At 40.0% G+C, this 23,737-nt stretch overlaps 1 protein-coding gene across 3 annotated transcripts in view; it reads right to left on the bottom strand.

Annotated features, from left to right (window-relative positions):
- The window catches only part of LOC127622140 (protein dispatched homolog 1-like), a 94,172-nt gene that overhangs the window by 25,095 nt on the left and 45,340 nt on the right, over nucleotides 1-23,737 (bottom strand). Inside the window, exon 1 of one of the 3 annotated variants that reach the window (XM_052096095.1) lies at nucleotides 5,091-5,475. The exons of the other annotated variants lie outside the window; for them this stretch is intronic. The gene's annotated coding sequence lies outside the window, so the exon portion shown is untranslated. Of the gene's footprint in view, nucleotides 1-5,090; nucleotides 5,476-23,737 lie in introns of those variants that run through there. 3 annotated transcript variants of the gene reach the window in all.

Here is a 23,737-nt window from a genome sequence, read left to right as displayed (position 1 = left end):
AAATCTTTGCAAATTTATAAAATTTGCGTACCTAAAAAGTAAAACTGTGATCTGATGCCAAAAAAAAATCAAAGTGGCAATATATATTGACAAAAAAATAACGCGTTAAAGTTTACACACCATAACAAGGAAGATTCCTGAGAAATGCAAGCTTGTAGTACCACCCGTTTACTCCAGAGGGCAGTAAGTGAAGTTTCAGGTGTATGAGCAACACAGTTTATACAGTGAACAAAACACTTCAGTAGGCAGATTAAGGGATCTCAGGATGTGTTTAAAGATAGAGTATTAAACTATATTTAACTTGAAACAGTGAACTAAACATTTTATGTTTATGAAATAAACGTATGTGCACACTACGCACCTGTGCACATGAGCATTCGTCCACAGAGCGGCGAATACAAACAATGAAAATGGCGAACACATCGAGCAATTTTGTCTGGACTTACGATGAGGTTGCTTTATTACTACAAGTGACCCTGGATTATAAAGTATGCCACCTTTTTAAGGACTCCAACTGGTGATCTCATATTGGTCTGTTCGCCCTGGAGGTAAGCACGATGTTCTCGACGTTCATGCCTGTAGACTGTACGTGTAATACGCGTGCGCATGACGTCATCATGATATGTTTACACGGAGACGATAAATGGCATAGTATTCAAAAACTTACACTTTGAAACCCGTTTTCAAACGTTTGCATTTTCAGGCCCCAAAACACCGTTGTCGTGTAAACGAACAGCCAAAACGCCGAAAAAGTTTTACGTTTTTAGTTGAAAATTTTGTCGTGTAAAACGGTCCCTAAACAAAAAAGAAAAGCCACTGGCAAATAGACAAAGAAAAGCAATTACCAGATGCTTTTTTAAAACACAATTTAAAAGGTGCATTTAACGACATAATAAATGGCTATTTTATTGTTACATTTTATACGAATTAAATACATGATTAATGCTCAACTGAATTGTTAAATACGATTACATTTTTAAATGTGAATTAAATAAACATTTAAATGTGCTTATTTATTTGTCCATTCATAAATTGGCTTATTCACGTTTTTAATTTTCAAATACATCATTGAACATGTATTTATTCATTATTTTTTTATTGGCACTCCGCGGCTTCCATAGCATCAGTGAGCCAAACGGGTTCTGAATGCAAACCGATTCTTGAGTCCCAAACCCTGGCGCATTTCAAAGGAGTCGCCTGATTGTAAAGGGCAGGTTCGAACACATCGAGCAGACAGTGGAGTCATCGTCGAGGTTTCATGGTGAGCTTAAATTTCAGCCCGCATGGCCAGGAATTTGTTTCAAAGCAATGACATGAGGTGCCTTGGCGATATTAAATGTTTCATTGAATATTTAACTGTGATATGCCACGGCATGCACTTTAAAAAAGACACAAGGTGAACGCACGGTTGTGATATTGGCACTCTGCCCAGATATACAGACTGACGCCAGGCTTGATCGCTTTCTGTAAATCACCAGCTTTCCCCGTGTCACAGGTGGAGACCTGCAAAACTCCACTGAAAACAAAAATGGCCTACAACCACATGGCAAAACTCTGAAAAAAGCTAGTGAGCATCTAAAATAAGTGCCCAGGATCATGAAAGCTCTCATTTGCTATAGAGGTGAGCCGTTTTCCTCTCTAACTGTCCTTATACCAACAAATCTTGTTGTGTTCAATTCACACACAGTTATACCACATCCATTTATAAGCAGGCGGATAGAGAGACCTCTCTAAAAAGGCAAACCCGATGGAGGGAAGACGTATGCAATGCTATGAATAACCAAAATAATATTTGATGGCCCTAAAGCTATAGTACACAGTGGTCCCCACTCCCAAAATGCATTTGGATATTTAAGTCAAACTTAATGTCTGAATGTCACTGCATTAGATAACAAAAATATCTGATCTAGATTTTTCCAGAACTAACTTCACTTTTCGTAACCATTTCCGCAAGTATTTTTAACCAGACTTAACCCTTTAAACTCTAAAGGGGGGCTCCATATCACAAAACGTAAAAGTCAGGCATATAAGGTGTCATTTGAAAGCTTAGAATCTGACATTTTCAGAAATATCCATCACTTCTGCGTTTACGCTACTTAAAATGATTAAATAAGGCTTCAAATCATTTGTGTTCAAAATTAGCGCCCCCTTCAGGTTACGGGGTAGAAATATTTACAGTATATAAAAATACAATTTCTTCAAATAGCACCAAAATGGACATGTCATATATCAAATGAAAGCTCTCATTCTCATGAATGTGACTGTATGGGTTATTTCTTTGCACTAATACCACAGTTAAAAAGATTTTCAAAAGAATCACAAAGTGAAATATGATTTCTCTTATACACCAAAAATTTTATATTATATCTGCTTTTACTTTAGGACGTTTTCTAAACAATGAGCCATTTTGTGAGCTTGCTTGGCTGAATAATAATATGTTATATCTTAGATGTCCAGAACACAATATGCCATCCCGAAGGAAAAGCATCCAAAACAAATCATAATAAAAAACATTTCGGCTATTGACCATAAAACATATCGTAAAGGGGAGGATCTCAGCTTTCTATTGACACCTAGATTGAGCTTGTAGTCCACTCAGAGGCCGAGATAATCAATGAAATAATGAGGGTGTTGCTTGAACTGAACATTAGACTGAATGTCTATGGACGAGCACATCTGTGAGGGGTAAAATGTGTTAGAGCGCCACCTACAGTTCACATCTGTATATTGGGATGGAATGTAAAAATCTTTTTTCTAGGACTTATCTTTTTTTTTTTTAATAGCTGCCACTTGCTTTAATATTTTACTATAATGCTATTTTTACATGTGACTTAAAGTGTCTTAACTTTTATGTGTCACTGTATATAGATATAATGGCGTTTATGCTCTTTATATATACTGTTGTATGAGCATGAATGCTTAAACAGTTGGGGATTCTCACGAAACTGGTCAAGAAAATGTCTTGGTCATATTTCACCCCAAATAAATACAAAGAAAATATGAAAATTTAGCCTATATTTAGGGCATTAAGACATTATTTTCAGGACCTTTAGCATTTATTACGCGCCAATTCTCATTGCCAAAACGCTTCCAGGCGTTTGACTTTTTAACTATACCCATTGTTTTTAATTAGTCTCATTACTGTAACAAACTCATTTTTAAAACGATTTTACAGGTAATGTGAATACTGTAAAAACAAACAAACAAACAAACAAATAAACTAAAAATCTTAATGACAATAAAAATAGGGTTACATTTAAATAATAATACAAATTTAAACAGATAGACAGACAGACGGATAGAAAAGAGTGACAGACAGAAAAGAGTGACAGATAGAAAAGACTGACAGATAGAAAAGAGTGAGTGACTGACAGACAGACAGAAAAGAGTGAAGACAGATAGATTGATAGTGACAGACAGATAGATTGATAGTGACAGACAGATAGACAGATGATAGATTATATTTTACATTTATGCATTTGGCAGATGCTTTTATTCAAAGAAACTTACAGTGCAGATAGAAAAGAGGGACAGACAGACAGATAGAAGGGATTGACAGACAGACCATAGACAGAAAAGAGAGACAGACTGATAGAAAAGTGAGACAGACAGACAGACAGATAAATAGAAAAGAGAGACAGACAGACGATAGATAGAAAAGTGACAGACAGATAAATAGAAAAGAGGGACAGACAGACAGGCGATAGATAGGAGAGACAGACAGAAGATAGTTAGAAAAGTGAGACAGACAGATAGAAGGGAGTGACAGACAGACCATATACAGAAAAGAGAGACAGACAGATAGAAAAGTGACAGACAGACGATAGATAGAAAAGTGTGACAGACAGAAAAGAGAGACAGACAGACGATAGACAGAAAAGAGACAGACAAATAGAAAAGAGTGAAAGACAGACAAATAGAAAAGAGAGACAGACAGACAGAAAAGAGACAGACAGATAAATAGAAAAGACAGACAGACAGACAAATAGAAAAGACAGACAGACAGACAAATAGAAAAGTGAGACAGACAGACAGACAAATAGAAGTGACAGACAGACGATAGATAGAAAAGTGAGACAGACAAATAGAAAAGAGAGACAGACAGATAAATAGAAAAGAGAGACAGACAGAAGATAGTTAGAAAAGTGAGACAGACAGATAGAAGGGAGTGACAGACAGACCATATACAGAAAAGAGAGACAGACAGATAGAAAAGTGACAGACAGACGATAGATAGAAAAGTGTGACAGACAGAAAAGAGAGACAGACAGACGATAGACAGAAAAGAGACAGACAAATAGAAAAGAGTGAAAGACAGACAAATAGAAAAGAGAGACAGACAGACAGAAAAGAGACAGACAGATAAATAGAAAAGACAGACAGACAGACAAATAGAAAAGTGAGACAGACAGACAGACAGACAAATAGAAGTGACAGACAGACGATAGATAGAAAAGTGAGACAGACAAATAGAAAAGAGAGACAGACAGATAAATAGAAAAGAGAGACAGACAGACAGATAAATAGAAAAGAGTGACAGACAGATAAATAGAAAAGAGAGACAGACAGATAAACAGAAAAGAGAGACAGACAGATAAACAGAAAAGAGAGACAGACAGATAAACAGAAAAGAGAGACAGACAGACAGACAGATAAATAGAAAAGAGTGACAGACAGATAAATAGAAAAGAGTGACAGACAGATAAATAGAAAAGAGAGACAGACAGATAAATAGAAAAGAGAGACAGACAGATAAATAGAAAAGAGTGACAGACAGATAAATAGAAAAGAGTGACAGACAGATAAATAGAAAAGAGAGACAGACAGATAAATAGAAAAGAGTGACAGACAGATAAATAGAAAAGAGAGACAGACAGACAATAGACAGAAAAGAGAGAGAGACAGACAGACAGAAAAGAGAGACAGACAGACAGAAAAGAGAGACAGACAGACAGAAAAGAGAGAGACAGACAGACAGATAATAATTAATTTATGATCTATCAAAATAATATCATAACTAAGCCATTCCTGAGACATGATATTTCTTCAAATCATAATAGTTACATGATAACAAAGAAACATTGACTTACACCGTTTAAGACAGATCCCAGTTTCCCATTCTTTATAAACTCATAAAACCAGCCCGAGTCCAGATTTAAACGAGTCCTTGATGAAACTTGTAATAATGTTCTTAAGTCGTCTCGATCGGTCACATTATCAGTTCAACCGAAAAATCCGCTCAAAGTTGAGACCAACGGTCTCTCCACACCGCATTATTTACTTCCCCCGGACTCAACAAACAACTAAACAAACGCGTCCAAAACTCCGCAAACAGACATGAAATCTGCTTTTAAACTTCAGTCTCGCGGCAACATCTCACAATCAAAGTGAAACACATCCTTTAGAAAAGAGCGAGTTATTTCACGCATTTCATGAGAACAACGGAGCGCATTCAGGCACGCCATCTCCGAGATGCTTTCATTAATCAAACGAGAGCGACGGCGTACTGACGTCAGCGACCGCTCGACCAATCAGAACGCTCTCATTAGAAGCAACGGCGGGACAAGGGCGGAGGAGCGTTGTCGCCTCGCGGAGTAGATGGACGCGGGTGTCAAACGATGATATTCGAAGCAAACAAATCTCTACCTCGAATCTCTCTGAGCTGCTGCCTGCTGTTTATCTGTTTCAAATGAAAAACTCTGGGTTTGGTTTGTTCCACAGACAGACAGACAGATAGATAGAGCTTTTTATGCCATTAAAAAATCCATTAAAATTGATATTCCAATTAGGATCTGGCTCAAAATAGTCAAATCAGTCATGGAACCAATTGCATTATATGTCAGTGAAGTGTGGGGTCCACCTGTAAAATTTGACTATTTAAATTGGGAAAAACATCCCATTGAAACTCTGCATCTAGAATTTGGTAAAATAATCTTTTATGTCCAAAGAAAAGCCCCAAATAATGGATGCAGGGCAGAATTAGGCCAATACCCTCTCTTTTTGAACGTTCAAAAAAGAGCCATTAAGTTCTGGAAGCACCTAAAAACAAGTGACCCCAACACATACCATTATAAAGCCCTAAAATACCAAGAGCTGAGCTCAGTGAAGAGTCCCCTATGCCAGCTTGTCCTGAGACTGACTGAGGTCACACCTGAGGAGATCGTCCAGTCTCGGGATAACGGCACACTCACAAACATTCGGCCTAACCAAATTATACACAAAGAAAAGGAAAAATACCTCATGCATTGGGCAAACACCATTAAAAATCAACACAAATTGGAATGTTATTCGGCACTAAATCGAGAGTACACGGTGACAGAAAATGAAGAAAAGCACTGACGATGTACAGACTCAGCGAGCACAGTCTGGCTATAGAGATGTCCCGCCGCAGACAGACATGGCCGCCCCGCGAGGACAGACTGTTTTCCCAATGCAACCTTTTGGCAATACAAATTGTCTTTGTCATGCCAATAAAGCTCATTGAATTGAATTAAATAAGATTGACAGACACACACACTGATGGATGACAGACAGACAGACAGACAGATAGCTAGATAGATGAGTGGCAGATAGATAGACAGATAGACAGTTAAATAAGAGTGACAGACACACACACAGATGGATAGATGATAGACAGACATACAGCTAGATAGATGACAGACAGACAGACAGACAGACAGACAGACAGACAGATAGATAGACAGACAGACAGATAGATAGATAGATGAGTGACAGACACACAGACAGATAGATAGATAGATGAGTGACAGACACACAGACAGATAGATAGATAGATAGATAGATAGATAGATAGATAGATAGACAGACAGACAAATACATGAGTGACAGACACACAGACAGATAGATAGATAGATGAGTGGCAGACAGATAGATAGATAGATAGATAGATAGATAGATAGATAGATAGATAGATAGATAGATGAGTGACAGACACACAGATGGATAGATGATAGATAGACAGACAGACAGACAGAATGATAGATAGACAGACAGATAGATGAATAAATGTGACACAGACACTGATGGATGATAGATAGACAGACAGACAGACAGACAGACAGATAGATACATGAGTGACACACAGACAGATAGATAGATAGATAGATAGATAGATAGATAGATAGATAGATAGATGGATGAGTGGCAGACAGATAGATAGATAGATAGATAGATAGATAGATAGATAGATGAGTGGCAGACAGATAGATAGATAGATAGATAGACAGACAGACAGATAGATACATGAGTGACAGACACACAGACAGATAGATAGATAGATAGATAGATGAGTGGCAGAGAGATAAATAGATAGATAGATAGATAGATAGATAGATAGATAGATAGATAGATAGATAGATAGATAGATAGATAGACAGACAGACAGATAGATACATGAGTGACAGACACACAGACAGATAGATAGATAGATAGATGAGTGGCAGACAGATAGATAGATAGATGAGTGACAGACACACAGATGGATAGATGATAGATAGACAGACAGACAGACAGAATGATAGATAGACAGACAGATAGATGAATAAATGTGACACAGACACTGATGGATGATAGATAGACAGACAGACAGACAGAAAGATGAGTGACAGATAGATAAATAAAAGTGACAAACACACAGATGGATGATAGACAGACAGACAGACAGACAGACAGATAGATAGATAGATGGATAGATAGATAAGAGTGACAGACACATAGACAGACAGACAGATAGATAGATAAGAGTGACAGACAGATATAGATAGACAGATAAGAGTGACAGACACATATAGACAGACAGACAGACAGACAGACAGATAGATGATTGACAGATAGATAAATAAAAGTGACAGACACACACAGATGGATGGATAGATAGATAGATAAGAGTGACAGACACATATAGACAGACAGACAGACAGATAGACAGATAGATAGATAGATAGATAGATAGATAGATAAGAGTGACAGACACATATAGACAGACAGACAGACAGATAGATAGATAGATGGATAGATAGATAAGAGTGACAGACACATATAGACAGACAGACAGACAGATAGACAGATAGATAGATAGATAGATAGATAGATAAGAGTGACAGACACATATAGACAGACAGACAGATATAGATAGACAGATAAGAGTGACAGACACATATAGACAGACAGACAGACAGACAGATAGACAGACAGTTAGATAGATAGATAGATAGATAGATAGATAGATAGATAGATAGATAGATAGATAAGAGTGACAGACACATATAGATAGACAGACAGACAGACAGACAGACACATATAGATAGACAGACAGATAAGATACTTGAATGCCAAAACTACAAAAATAAGGTCCATGAGCCCAGAACAATGTTCCAGATCTAACCGAGCACCACATGGTTATGCGCCTCAGCTGCAAGGCCATGCGGTTTGGAGTAAAGACACCCTTCTGAAATAACAACATGCAGCTGAACTTCAAAGGAAAGAGGCTTCCAAGGAGAGGGCACTGTAACTGGATGAAGACGTAATCAAAGCGCTCCGGGCTAACCCTGTATTGATCACCCACACTTCATCAAAGCTGACAAGGTCAGCCAACAACACAGCGGGGAGGGATGAAAAAAACAAGACAAGAGAAGAAAGAAATGATCACAGAAGGATAAGGGTCGTAGAGAAAGGGTGGGTTATGGGACGGATAGTGGTTGTAAAGGTGTTTTGACGACCTTACGTGACTATATTTGAACTCTTCAGTTACAAAATTGTGTAAAAGGTAAATAAATAATTTTACATACGGACTTTCAGCACAATTTTTCTTGTGCTTAAGAGTTTTCAGAAACTCTAGGAGGCCAAATCTCCCCTTCCCCACTCTGAGAAGAGGACGGACAGTTTCTGGCACCCTGAGTCTCACATGTGTTTTACTGCGCTGGAGGAAGATCAATTCACACTAAGCCAATAATGGACTAGATCAAAGCAGAACAGTCGGGAACTCTTTTAAAATCCTCAACTAAATGTTTGGTCCCAAAATAAGAAAAGCGTATTGACCGTACCGTTTAAATAAGTCTATGCGTTTGGATATAGCGTTGTTGCTTTTTGTTTATCAAGCATTAACACATAGTTGCAAGTGCTAATGCATGCCATGCATCAGGCGCAATTCGTAATAGGCTTTTATTATATGCTCCAAAAACATGTGAATCCATAAACATAGGGAGGGATGGCATTTTTGGCTGGAAATGAAATATGAGAGTTTGCCCAGCACTGTGTTCCTGATTTACATTCCTCATACGAGTGTTGCCAAACGGCTCTCAGGTGCGAGATTGAGCACTGATCCTGTACTGAATCTGACAAATGAGCATTTAGTTGAAGTGTTGGTTTATCTGATATGTTGTATATGATTGGCTTGTCTCTAATCTAAGGCTTTTGTATTAAATGTATATAACAAAAAGTCATTTAACAGACGCTTGTCGCCAACACAACAAATGACATCTATTTGAGTTTAGCAGTGATAGAGTGAAAAATTGGTCAAGCCGATTGATCAGCCAATATTTGGCAAAATTGATAATATTCTAGAAGTTACAGACCGATAATTGGCCTATTTTTGAGATAATCAGTTGTTGCCAATAATCTCAAATTAACCCAATATTGGGTGATTGGACAAACAGATTAATTAGGGGCAGTGGTGGCTCAGCGGTTAAGGCTCTGGGTTACTGATCAGAAGGTCGTGGGTTCAAGCCCCAACACCACCAAGACACCACTGTTGGGCCCTTGAGCAAGGCCCTTGAACCTATCTGCTCCAGGGGCGCCGTATCATGGCTGACCCTGCACTCTGACCCCAGCTTAGCTGGGATATGTGAAAAATAAATAATTTCACCATGTATATGCAGAAATGTATGTATAATGTGTGACAATTGGTCAAATTAATTAATTAATTAATTAATTGGTTCATTTTTGGTCAATTTGATCATATTCTAGTAGTTTCAGACCAATATTTTGGACAAACTGATCCATCCATCCATCCATCCATCCATCTTCAACCGCTTATCCGAAGTCGGGTCGTGGGGGCAGCTGCTCCAGCAGGGGGCCCCAAACTTCCCTATCCCGAGCCACATTAACCAGCTCTGACTGGGGGACCCCGAGGCATTCCCAGGCCAGTGTGGAGATGTAATCTCTCCACCTAGTCCTGGGTCTTCCCCGAGGCCTCCTCCCAGCTGGACGTGCCTGAAACACCTCCCTAGGGAGGCGGCCAGGGGGCATCCTTACCAGATGCCCAAACCACCTCAACTGACTCCTTTCGACGCAAAGGAGCAGCGGCTCTACTCCGAGCTCCTCACGGATGACTGAGCTCCTCACCCTATCTCTAAGGGAGAAGTCCGCCACCCTTCTGAGGAAGCCCATTTCGGCCGCCCATTTATTAATTTGGACAAACTGATAAATTTGCCAATTTCTGGCCAATGTGATAATGAGGTTTCAAGTCATGACTGGAAAACAGATTACTCAGTTGATTTTTAGGCTAATTATATAATATTCTATTAGCTTTAGAGCAAAATATTGGCAATGTCGATTAATTGGCCAATTTGAGATTGAGATTATCAGCCTTTGACGATAATCTCAAATTGACCAAATATTGGTATATCCCTGTAATAAGTGCTCTGTAAGTCGCTTTGGATAAAAGCATCTGCCAAATGCATAAATGTAAATTGGGGTGATTGGACAAACAGATTAATTAGTTCATTTTTGGTCAATTTGATCATATTCTAGTAGTTTGAGATCAATATACTGGACAAGCCTATTGATTGGCCAATTTGAGATTGAGATATCAGTCATTGACGATAATCTCAAATTAACCAAATATTGGGTGATTGGGCAAACAGATTAATCAGTCCAATTTTTACCAACTAGATCATATTCTAGTAGTTTCAGACCAAAATATTGGCTAGGTTGATTAATTGGCCACTTTGAGATTGAGATTATCAGCCTTTGACAATAATCTCAAATTGACCAAATATTGGGTGACTGGACAAACAGATTAATTGGTTAATTTTTGGTCAATTTGATCATATTCTAGTAGTTTCAGACCAATATATTGGACAAACTGATACATTTGCCCATTTCTGGCCAATGTGATAATGAGGTTTCCAGTCATGATTGGAAAACAGATTAATCAGTTGATTTCTAGGCTTATTTTATAATATTCTAGTAGTTTTAGATCAATATATTGGACAAGCCAATTGATTGGCCAATTTGAGATTGAAATTATGAGTCTTTGACGATAATCTCAATCCATCCATCCATCCATCTATCTTCAACCGCTTATCCGAAGTCGGGTCGCGGGGGCAGCTGCTCCAGCAGGGGGCCCCAAACTTCCCAATCCCGAGCCACATTAACCAGCTCTGACTGGGGGACCCCGAGGCGTTCCCAGGTCAGTGTGGAGATGTAATCTCTCCACCTAATCCTGGGTCTTCCCCGAGGCCTCCTCCCAGCTGGACGTGCCTGAAACACCTCCCTAGGGAGGCAGCCAGGGGGCATCCAAATTGACCAAAAATTGGGTGATTGGACAAACAGATTAAACAGTTCATTTTTGGCCAATTAGATCATATTTCTAGACCAATAAATTGGCCAAGCCAATTCAAATAAAAAAAAATGCTGTTGCCGATAAACTCACCAAAAACGAGCGATTAGCCAAGGTGTTCGTTTTCTGACCTGTTAATTTTTTGGCCAGTTTGATCATACTCTAGTAGCAGCAGACCAATATGGCCAAGATGATTAATCAGCCAACGTAAGTCAAATTTAAAATGATTGGCATCAACAGATTTCGTGCCAGTTTAGCCAATTAACAGAAGTGTTAGTTCTGTATCAAGCCGAAAAAAACTCCTGGATAGTCAGCCTCAAATTTCCCATGTTTATAGGGAATTTACACACATTAATTTATTATCACCTAGAATTACCTAGATTTACCTCCTAAAAAATAGTTGGTCACTATGGATATCCCTGCACCTGATTGGTCAAAAGTAAAGAGCAGGAAGTCTCGTTTGATCCTAAATCCTGCATCCTGTTGCCAACAATGATCCAGACAAACAGAAACATGGATAGACAGAGAGAGAGCTGGTTAAGAAAGGAGAGCAACTGTCTATTTCAACGTGTGTAAGCTCAGTCGTTGAGGAATGGCCCAAACGTCACACCGGCCAACGGAGATCTGGCTAAGGCTCCGGAATTCTAGCTTTTCTCCCTCCGGCGAAGTTGGGAAGGGTGCATAGATAGGGACAGAGCAGGCCGAAGAAGGGAGTATGTCTGTCAGACGCAGTCTTTTGGACTTCCACCCAGTTTTTGGAGAGTGAATGTCAAATTTCTCCCAAGGCCTTATGTCTCAAGGCCAATATGAAAAGAAACAGTGCTCTGACTGTATTACAACACTGTGAGCTATAAGGAACATCATATATTTATCTATGGGTGGAACACACATACCAAAGCAAACGCTCAAACTTTAAGGGATGATAATGAATTTACCAAGATTGTTTTTAATGCACCTCATTATCAAACTTAACGACTGCGTTTGTGGCACATTATCACGTCGATTACACTCGTTACCCAACAGGCTATTTCATAATAGCAAGACAAACATGAACATGCAATGCCGGAAAACCTGTTAACTTGAAATATCAAAACACAGAAATAACGCTGATGACCAATAACTAGAAGTTTTTCCAACTTTCCAAGAATTTCCACCCCCAAAAATATGATTTTGACAACTTTACATGACAAAGTTTGTACACTGTAATTAATAAATGCTTTAACAAAAAAAGAGATTTCCATTTGAACGTTTAAATGCTCTAGTGTCATTGTGAGTTTGTTACTCTAAACGTGCTTTTTGCTTTTATAAAAGTCAAAATGATTTTCTTCGGTCATCAACATAATGCCACAAATGTTGTCGATGGAGCATAACTTGTACTGAACCCCGAACGTTCCTTTAATTGCCCTTTAAAGACTCATAGAGCCAGCATTAATCTGGGATTTACACCTTTTTTACACTGTTGAATTAAAGTTGATTCCACATAACGTAACTGAATCATAAATCCTTAACCACTTATAATCTTGAACAAACATTTGTGAAAGCCGACCACAAAAACTACTACAAAAATGAAATGTACATTTATGATAAATGACCACAAAACTGCAAAAAAACTACAAATCATAAGTGCATAATAAATTTCAGCTGCTGCCACGCGGTTACTCCCACCACGGGCAGCCTGGACTGTTTCTCGTTCCTCTTTCATGCCAACACAAACCAAATCACCCCACCCTGCATGATTTCACTCAGCGGCTGCAGGAAAAACGTCTGTTTGTGTGTGTCTGATTTTAATGAACAGCCCCTACTAACAGCGCTCTGCTGGGGAAAGACCGCTGGCGTCCGGCCTGTGTCATGTTTCCAACGAGTATGGAAGCAACAGCTGCTGCCCACATTAAAAAAGTGAAAATAACACAACAACAAAAAATCCTGTTCATATTTGATTACAATGTGTGCGTTTGGTGCAAACCCATTTTTAAATGTCATGCGGCATTGGGAGTTTCATTAGTGCGAGATCTTCATGCATTACTACTATTATGGCACATCGTTTGGGTAAAGTAATACTTTTAGGAACATAACTCATCCTGTATTGTGTGTGCTGCAAACATTAAATCGTGTGGATTGTTTAGGAGAGGTGCGTTCATTTTCTAAGCAATCGTATGTATGATTTTCAGCATAGTGGACGTTAAAACGAATCCCATAGACCTACATTAAATAAGGGACACAAGCCATATGTAGAGACCATATCTAGTGGGCTCTTTCGCCCAGATAGCAACTAGAAATCGACCATATTACATTTTGCCGCTAACGATAACTAAAAGATGATTGTGGAGCGGAGGGGGGGGGCGCGATGGGATAAAGGCGGCCGGTGACGACGGTTCAAGAGAGAGAGAATTAAGGGCATGTCCGTCATGTGTGTGTTTATGTTTGTGCTTTTGTTTTGAGTTTAATTAAATTATTATTTATATTGACAAGCCGGTTCTCGCCTCCTCCTTGCCCATCTTAATTGGTTCCAAAACCCGGGAAGGAGGGGGGATGCCAATCGCAGAGTCCTCGACACTACCGTCCACCCAGGGGAGCGCCGCTGCCATCTGCCGGGTGACGGAGTAGCCCGACCGCCCGGACGCAGGGAACGGCCGCCGACCGCGAGGCGAGTGGGGACTGGATTCCCCGATCTCCTGGAGCGATGGAGCCGCTGCCAGGGGCGGAGGAGTGCCCTGCCGTCCCCCAGAAACGCGGAGGGGTAGAGGGAAGACCGCCGTCCGCGAGTTGAGGAGGGAAGTAACTCCCCGATCGCCTGGAGCGGTAGGGCCACTGCCAGGGGCGGAGGAATGTCCCCATGTGCCGCCAGAAAAGCGGAGGGGCGTTCTGTCCGCTGGGGGTCGGAGGTTTGACTCCGGTTCGCCCGGAGAGGAGCGGCTGTCATCCGCCGGAGAGTGTGGCGGAGTGTTCAAGGACCACGCGACGCTACATCAGAGAACCGGTGACTGCTTCTCTCTCTCCTCTCTCTCTCTCTCTCTCTCTCTCTCTGTTGCACCGTGTTGGCCTTTTCCCTCGCTTATTTTTTTTGTTGTCGTTGTTGTTTTCCCCTCCTGTCTCCTCCCAGTAAGGCGGGGATGACCTAACGGGGCGCAAAGCACACCCCTCCCCAGAGAAAGGGGGGTGTAGGTCATGCCGGTGGCACCCCGGCCTGAGGGAATGCCAGGTGTAGTGTGGAGTGGAGGGGGGCGGGGCTGGGCTAGAATGTTGCGCGCCCGGACCCAATCGGCCTGATGTGGCGCGCGAGGGATAAAGGCGGCCGGTGACGACGGTCCAAGAGAGAGAGAATTACGGGCATGTCCGTTGTGTGTGTGTGTGTGTGTGTGTTTATGTTTGTGCTTTTGTTTTGAGTTAAATGAAATTATTATTTATATTGACAAGCCGGTTCTCGCCTCCTCCTTGCCCATCTTGACCCCCTTACAATGATACCCGGTTAAATGGCCAAGATTGAGTGTAAAATGTTTTCTTAGGCTACATCCACACGAATCCATTTTCAAGCGGCAGTTATACGGTAATGCAGTGTTTTGTTTTAGTTTTTTTAAAGAGGAAAATGTCACTTTAGTGTGTCTGAGAGCAGGGCCGGACTGAGAAGAGAAATCGGCCAAAAGTCAAAATTTGTTGTCATTTAAAAATGACACAGTTCAATTTGATGTAATAGTGTTATGAATTTGAAATGCATAAATATTCAAAAATAGGCTCAAATATTTGTTAGCGTGCCTCAGCTACATTTTGAACACTTGATTATCAAAATAACAAAATATGCATTGAAGTGAGCACCGCTCACATTTTCCAGTTTATGCATTTATTTACTTCCAGACTTAAAATAGATCTTAATTAGCTTCAGTTATATGGAGCACCCATACGCACTTACGTTAACTTCAGCTCACCAGCTTTATGCAAACACACACACACACACACACACACACACACACAAAAAACACACACACAGTAATTACAGTTGTACTACAAGTCTTGGCACGTTACCGTTGGCTACGGACCAAAAAGTTGTTTAGCGTTCTTTTAATGCACGCGGGCTGACCCAGGTGAATATGCTAGAAGCAATGCCGGTAAAACTCCACCCCCAAAGGGCACATTTCCTGCAAACTCGCATTTGAATCGCTGCCCGAGCCGCATGTGGACAAACTCTGTGTCCACTGAAAGCAAATATACCTGTCAAACGAACCGTTTCAAAAGCTATATGGTTATGTTCTCAATGATCCTAATGTCACAGTGCATTTTGTTAACATTTGTAATGCCCCAACTGGCTGGCACATTGAAAAACACCTCCATTAAAAATGTGACGCATGACTAGATCCACCATTAAATGTATTTACACCAAAATATAACACTCAAAAATATATGTTTTGACAAAAATATGAGCGTCACATTTCAGCTTTTAAACCCTCCAGTAATTTTGCACCATAGTGCCCCATTTGTGCAAGATATTCCAAAATATTCTGTTTTTGTAATCTTTCAATTCAACATGTCAAAATTTGCTTCGCCTCAACTTTCGCATTTACTTTTCATCTGATGTTATCAAACCCTCGTCATCAAATTTTCTACCCCCCTTCTAACATCCGTTATTTTAGAGCTGGTTAAAAATAGAGATTTTTCGATAATCGCAGTCTTCATTTGAATAATCCAGATATTCATTATACCCGTTTAATAAATAGCAATTGAACTGAACAGTTTAGGCCCTGTTGTTAATTTATTTTATTAATAATTTAATAAAATTGGGAAATATGTTTCGATAACCAGCCCTATATCACAGAGACCAGTGGATAACATCGTCTTGTTTTATTTTTCTTCCTCATTAAATACACAAATTATGCCAAAAGTATGCCGCCAGCGGGTCCAAAAGAGGGGGCGCTATATTGCGAAAAACGTTTACGCGAAAAACGTTAAAGTCTCCGTGTACATAAGGCATATGAGGTGTCATTTGAAAGCTTAGAATCTGAACTTTTCAGAGATATCCATCACTTCTGCATTTATGTTACATAAAATGACAAAATAAGGCCTCAAAACATTCGTGTTAAAAATTAGCGCCCCCTGGAGTTTATGGGGTAGAAATATTTATATGAAATAAAATTCCTTCACACCAAAATGGACGAGTCATATATCAAATGAAAGCTCTCATTCTCAGGAATGTGACTGTATAGATACTTTTGTTTGCACTAATACCACAGTTCAAGAAGAATCACAAAGTGAAATATGATTTCTGTGAGTCATTAAATACAAACGTCTCTTTTATGCTCCAATAACTTCTGCAGTAAGCCCGAAATATCTAAACTATAAATTTATATCTGCTTTTACCTTAGGCTTGTGTGAATAATCCAATGTTATATCTTAGATGTCCAGGAAAAAATATCCCCTCCAGCAGGAATAGCATGCAAAACAAATCCTCAGAAAAATATGATTTTGACCATTAATTATGAAATGTTGGGAGGATCTCAGCTTTCTAATAACACTTAAATTGAGCTTGTAGTCCACTCAGAGGCTGAGATATTCAATGAAATAATGAGGGTGTTGCTTGAACTGAACAATAGACTGAATGTCTATGGACGAGCACATCTGTGAGGGGTAAAATGTGTTAGAGCGCCCCCTACATTTCACATCTGTATATTGGGATGGAATGTAATAGAGAACCAGAATGACATGTTTACAAAGTTAGGACAACAACAAACAAACAATATATATATATATATACACACTCACCTAAAGGATTATTAGGAACACATACTAATACTGTGTTTGACCCCCTTTCGCCTTCAGAACTTCCTTAATTCTACGTGGCATTGATTCAACAAGGTGCTGAAAGCATTCTTTAGAAATGTTGGCCCATATTGATAGGATAGCATCTTGCAGTTGATGGAGATTTGTGGGATGCACATCCAGGGCACGAAGCTCCCGTTCCACTACATCCCAAAGATGCTCCATTGGGTTGAGATCTGGTGACTGTGGGGGCCATTTTAGTACAGTGAACTCATTGTCATGTTCAAGAAACCAATTTGAAATGATTTGAGCTTTGTGACATGGTGCATTATCCTGCTGGAAGTAGCCATCAGAGGATGGGTACATGGTGGCCATAAAGGGATGGACATGGTCAGAAACAATGCTCAGGTAGGCCGTGGCATTTAAACGATGCCCAATTGGCACTAAGGGGCCTAAAGTGTGCCAAGAAAACATCCCCCACACCATTACACCACCACCACCAGCCTGCACAGTGGTAACAAGGCATGATGGATCCATGTTCTCATTCTGTTTACGCCAAATTCTGACTCTACCATCTGAATGTCTCAACAGAAATCGAGACTCATCAGACCAGGCAACATTTTTCCAGTCTTCAACTGTCCAATTTTGGTGAGCTCTTGATAATTGTAGCCTCTTTTTCCTATTTGTAGTGGAGATGAGTGGTACCCGGTGGGGTCTTCTGCTGTTGTAGCCCATCCGCCTCAAGGTTGTGCGTGTTGTGGCTTCACAAATGCTTTGCTGCATACCTCGGTTGTAACGAGTGGTTATTTCAGGCAAAGTTGCTCTTCTATCAGCTTGAATCAGTCGGCCCATTCTCCTCTGACCTCTAGCATCAACAAGGCATTTTCAGCCCACAGGACTGCCGCATACTGGATGTTTTTCCTTTTCACACCATTCTTTGTAAACCCTAGAAATGGTTGTGCGTGAAAATCCCAGTAACTGAGCAGATTGTGAAATACTCAGACCGGCCCGTCTGGCACCAACAACCATGCCATGCTCAAAATTGCTTAAATCACCTTTCTTTCCCATTCTGACATTCAGTTTGGAGTTCAGGAGATTGTCTTGACCAGGACCACACCCCTAAATGCATTGAAGCAACTGCCATGTGATTGGTTGATTAGATAATTGCATTAATGAGAAATTGAACAGGTGTTCCTAATAATCCTTTAGGTGAGTGTATATATATATATATATATAGGGCTGTCGATTTAACCTGTTAAATTCAGTGTGATAACGCAATTAATCGCAATGCCCCCGGACCGTAGTAAGGAAGATTCCTGAGAAATGCAAGCTTGTAGTACCACCTGTTTACTCCAGGGGGCAGTAAGTTAAACTTCAGCTGTATGAGCAACACATATATATATATATAATTTATTTATTTTATTTTTATAATTTTTTTAACTTTGTGTATCATAAGATTATTAACACATACAATATTAATTATGAATAATATGAGTCTTTATTTTTATTTGGGGGGATTCCTGACAAAATTAGACCAATTTATTTGCAAGCAGTCCACAGTATGTAGGAACGGTGACCTTTTAAATTTGGCTGTGAAAAACTGCGATCCACAAATGCACCAGAAGGGGTTTAAGTATCAACAAGGCATTTTCTGCTAAATTCGTGTTCTTGCATTAAAATGGAATTGAGATTTTTTAAAACTCTTTGAATTTCTCCACCAGTTCGCATCAGAGTAACATGCGGCTGAAACATTAGCGTAAGGGTACCAGCAGACAGACCATAACAGCCCCAATGATTAATGTGAGCTTTGACAAATGTGTCCTATAAATACTCTCATGTGTGCTCACCTGTCAGTCACGCTAACAAATGTCCCGAAGACCGTAGACAATATGTGTGTGTGTGTGTGTGTGTGTGTGTGTGTGTGTGCAGTGAGGTTTATCATTTACATCGATAAGCCAGTTAAAAGCTTAACCATAGAATTTATTATTGTTTATCGATTTTTAGGAGAATTTCCAAGATGGGAGAAATCCTGGTGCTTCTGTTTAATTAGCACTGTATTCCCAAAGGACAGATCAGGTGTCAGGACATAAACAACAGCTGGTGTCATAGGGGTTTGTTTGATACTTGTATGCATTACAAAAAAGCATATTTCAGGCATATGGAATAGGGGAGACCGGGGCTAGTTGTCATAAGGGGAAGTTATTTGACATTTTTGCATCAAATAATTTAATGCAATAGTTACAGTTGGTATATTAGATCTAGAATAGACTATTTTACTGAGTAGCTTTATAACAGTTTACACTTCGCAATGGGGCGAAAGGCTGCCTCTGAAAATACTTACTAGGTCCTCGTGGTGGCGTGGTTACTCACTCGCCTCAGCTTCTGAGACCGTCAATCCGCGCATCTGATCACGTGACTCGTTGTGCATGACACCGCGGAGACTCACAGCATGTGGAGGCTCATGCTACTCCCCACGATCCACACACAACTCACCACACGCCCCATTGAGAGCGAGAACCACTAATCACCACCACGAGGAGGTTACCCCATGTGACTCTACCCTCCCTAGCAACCGGGCCAATTTGGTTGCTTAGGAGACCTGGCTGGAGTCAATCAGCACGCCCTGGATTCAAACTCACAATTAAAAACAAAACTACCCAGAGAAACATTCACTGGAGTAAGAAGTTCTCCACTATATCTATGACACTTTCTCTCTCAGTTTCTCTGAAGAGGCGAAGGTCGTTCCAAAACCCGACTGAATACAAATTTGAAGAATAAATGGGATGTGCGTAGTGCTTTTGGCACCCAAATATTATTAACTAAGACATTAAAACCGAAAAGCACATAAGCTTTAGCCAGATTTTGATTTATTAGATGATTATACAGTGCGTGTGTGTGTGTGTGTGTGTTTGTGTGTGTGTGTGTGTGTGTGTGTGTGTGTTTGTGTGAGTGTGTGTGAGTGTGTGTGTGTGTTTGTGTGTGTGTGAGTGTGTGTGTTGGTGCGCAGGTGCGTGTGTGTGTTTGTGTGTGTATGTGTGTGAGAGAAAGTGTGTGTGTTTATGTTTGTGAGTGTGTGAGTTTGTGTGTGTGTGAGAGTGTGTATGTTTTTGAGTTTGTGAGTGTGAGAAAGAGTGTGTATGTGTGCGTAACATTTCTTAATGTTCAAATTGGCTGTAAAATGAGAGTTGACTAAAACACATACTTCACCCAGAAAATTCCTGCAATTAATCCTTCATCCAGTAAATGAGGTCAAACTATATTAACGTCAATGACATCAGGAGTTAGTTTGACAGCTGGAATCTCAAAGGACGTTACACTCAGGCGTTCACGGGGGCTAGGAAAGGTAGTGTGGATGGAAAAGCCAAAAAAAAAAAAAACCTACAAGGACGAGAAATACAAAAAATTCCACGCCTGATGTTTCCTCCCAAACTGCCCCGCACAAACCGATTTTCCGCAAGTCTGTCGCTAAACTTGTATCTTGCAGCAAACGATCTCTATTCTCAGTGTGCAATATCAGAGCTATTTGTACCTAGAGTAGTGATGTAAAGTAGTTAGTGTAGAATTACAATAAGAGAATTAAGTTGAAATCTGATTTATTACTTATCAACGCACAAATTTGGCAATCATGGAAGGTTAGTCTTGAGAGGGTTCTACATTAATACTAAAAGTGTAATGTTATTGCTAAAAGTCATTAATAATTACATTATTTAATAACTTTAGGATAGCAAAACCATTGCTGATCATTTAAAATGGCCAAATATCAATGATATATATCGCTGTTCGCGAGTTTGAATCCAGGGCGTGCTGAGTGACTCCAGCCAGGTCTCCTTAGCAACCAAATTGGCCCAGTTGCTAGGGAGGGTAAGTCACATGGGGTAACCTCCTCGTGGTCGCTATAATGTGGTTCGCTCTCGGTGGGGCGCGTGGTGAGTTGAGCGTGGATGCCTCCACATGCGCTACGTCTCCGTGGTAACGCGCCACGTAATAAGATGTGCGGATTGTCGGTCTCAGATGTGGAGGCAACTGAGATTCGTCCTCCGCCACCCGGATTGAGGCGAGTCACTACGCTACTATGAGGACTTAGAGCGCATTGGGAATTGGGCGTTCCAAATTGGGGAGAAAATCCAAAAAATAAATAAATAAAATAAAAGATATATCGCTAATTTTTCTTCAAGAACGTCAGTCTCTAAAGGTTTCTAAATTTTCACAAAAAACATAATGTTACCGCTGCGTTATTGCTAAAAGTAATTAATAACTAAATAAATGTAAAAATTTTACAATAGCAAAAGCATTGCCGATAATTTCGAAATGACCAAATATCAGCGGCTATATATTGCTATTGTTAATCTTTACTTCCAAGAAAGTCAGTCACTAAAGGTTTCAACATTATCACAAAAAATCTAACGACACCGCTGTGTTATCACTAAAAGTAATTAATAATTAAATAAATGTAATACTTTTACAATAGCAAAATTATTTGCGATCATTTCAAAATGGCCAAATATCAGCGGCTATATATTGCCATTGCAAATGTTTACTTCATAATGTCAAGTCTTGCAAGGTTTTGTCATTTTCACTAAGAATCTAACGATACCGATGCGTTATTGCTAAAAGTAATTACCGTAATTTCCGGACTATAAGCCGTAACTTTTTTCCCACGCTTTGAACCTCGCGGCTTATACAATGACAGGGCTAATATATGGATTTTTCCCGCTTTCAAATTTTATAAAAAAATAAATAGAAACATTCTGTGACGTGCTCAGTTTTTTGGCGGCGTGAAGCTTTCATTAGACCAATGAGATTGCCGAACGGGTTAAGGTCAAAACAACTTTTTTTGTTTACTGTTTAGATTAAATCGAGCGCACTCAAACTTCCCATCATTCTGATTACGGTAGTCATTTTGTCACCCTCACCATGGCAAAGACATGGAGAAACGCATATGATGCTGCTTTCAAGTTGAAGGCGATTGATCTGGCTGTTGGAAAGGAAATAGAGCTGCTGCACGGGAGCTTGGTCTTAATGAGTCGATGATAAGACGTTGGAAACAGCAGCGTGAGGAATTGACTCAGTGCAAAAAGACAACTAAAGCTGAGGCTATTCAACTCCGACACCGAAGGAGATGACTTCAGTGGTTTCAGTGCACAAGACGAGGAAGATAGTGACCAATGACTTTCTTGGTAGGCTACTGTTTACTGCAAATGTTTTATTACAAGCCGTGTGTGGCAGCGGGGGCGTGGTCAAGCGTCCGTCCGGGAGAGAAAAGCTGTAAGGGCGCTTAAACCTGCGCTAAATTATGTCTAACACCGGTGTCTAATTTCAAGTGCCCTGCTTCACGTGTCCTTCTTGGGAAAACTGTCACACGGCACCAGTGTGACAGTTTTCAGCAGGGCACTTGACGTTCCAGGTAAGGCTTTTAATGGCCACAGCAATGTTTACAATCAATTTTATAAAGTTTCTCAATTCTTCTATGCGCCAACACTAGACTGACGTGTGTCACTCTCTCAGCTCTGTGGCTGCTGCCTTTTATGCCGCTCTCCCCATGCTTACTGAGATTAGACACCGGTGTTAGACATAATTTAGCTCAGGTGTAAGCGCCCTTACCGCTTTTCTCTCCGGACGGGCGCTTGACCACGCCCCCGCTGCCACACCGTGTTTCGTTAAAGCCTATTTATTTTTGTTACAAGCCGTGTTTCGTTAAAGCCTGAGTAAAGTTCATTTGTTTCAATGTACCAGTAGGCACCTGCGGCTTATAGACAGATGCGGCTTATTTATGTTTAAAATAATATTTTATTTAAAAATCAGTGGGTGCGGCTTATATTCAGGTGCGCTCAATAGTCCGGAAATTACGGTAATAATTAAATACATGTAATAATTTTACGATAGCAAAATTATTTGCGATAATTTCAAAATGGCCAAATATCAGCGGCTAAATATCGCTATTGCCAATTTTTACTTCAAGAACGTCAGTCTCTAAAGGTTTCGACATTATCACTAAAATGTTACATTACTGCTGCGTTAATGCTAAAAGTAATTAATAATTAAATTAATGTAATAATTTTACAATAGCAAAAGCATTGCCGATAATTTTTAAATGGCCAAATATCAGCTGATACATCACTGTTGCAAACTTTTACTTAAAAAATGTCAGTCTTGCAAGGTTTCGTCATTTTCACTAAGAATCTAACGTTACCGCTGCGTTATCACTAAAAGACATTAATAATTAAATACATGTAAAAAATTTACAATAGCAAAATGATTGCAGATAATTTCAAAATTGCTAAATAGTAGCGGCTATATGCCGATCAGCCACAACATTAAAACCACCTGTCTAATATTGTGTATGTCCCCCTCGTGCCGCCGAAACAGCGCCAACCCGCGTCTCAGAACAGCATTCAGAGATTATATTCTTCA

Source organism: Xyrauchen texanus, chromosome 28 (assembly GCF_025860055.1).
Source record: "Xyrauchen texanus isolate HMW12.3.18 chromosome 28, RBS_HiC_50CHRs, whole genome shotgun sequence".
NCBI lineage: Eukaryota > Metazoa > Chordata > Actinopteri > Cypriniformes > Catostomidae > Xyrauchen > Xyrauchen texanus.
Note: the sequence above shows the minus strand (reverse complement) of the source record. Positions and strands in the feature narration are given on the sequence as shown.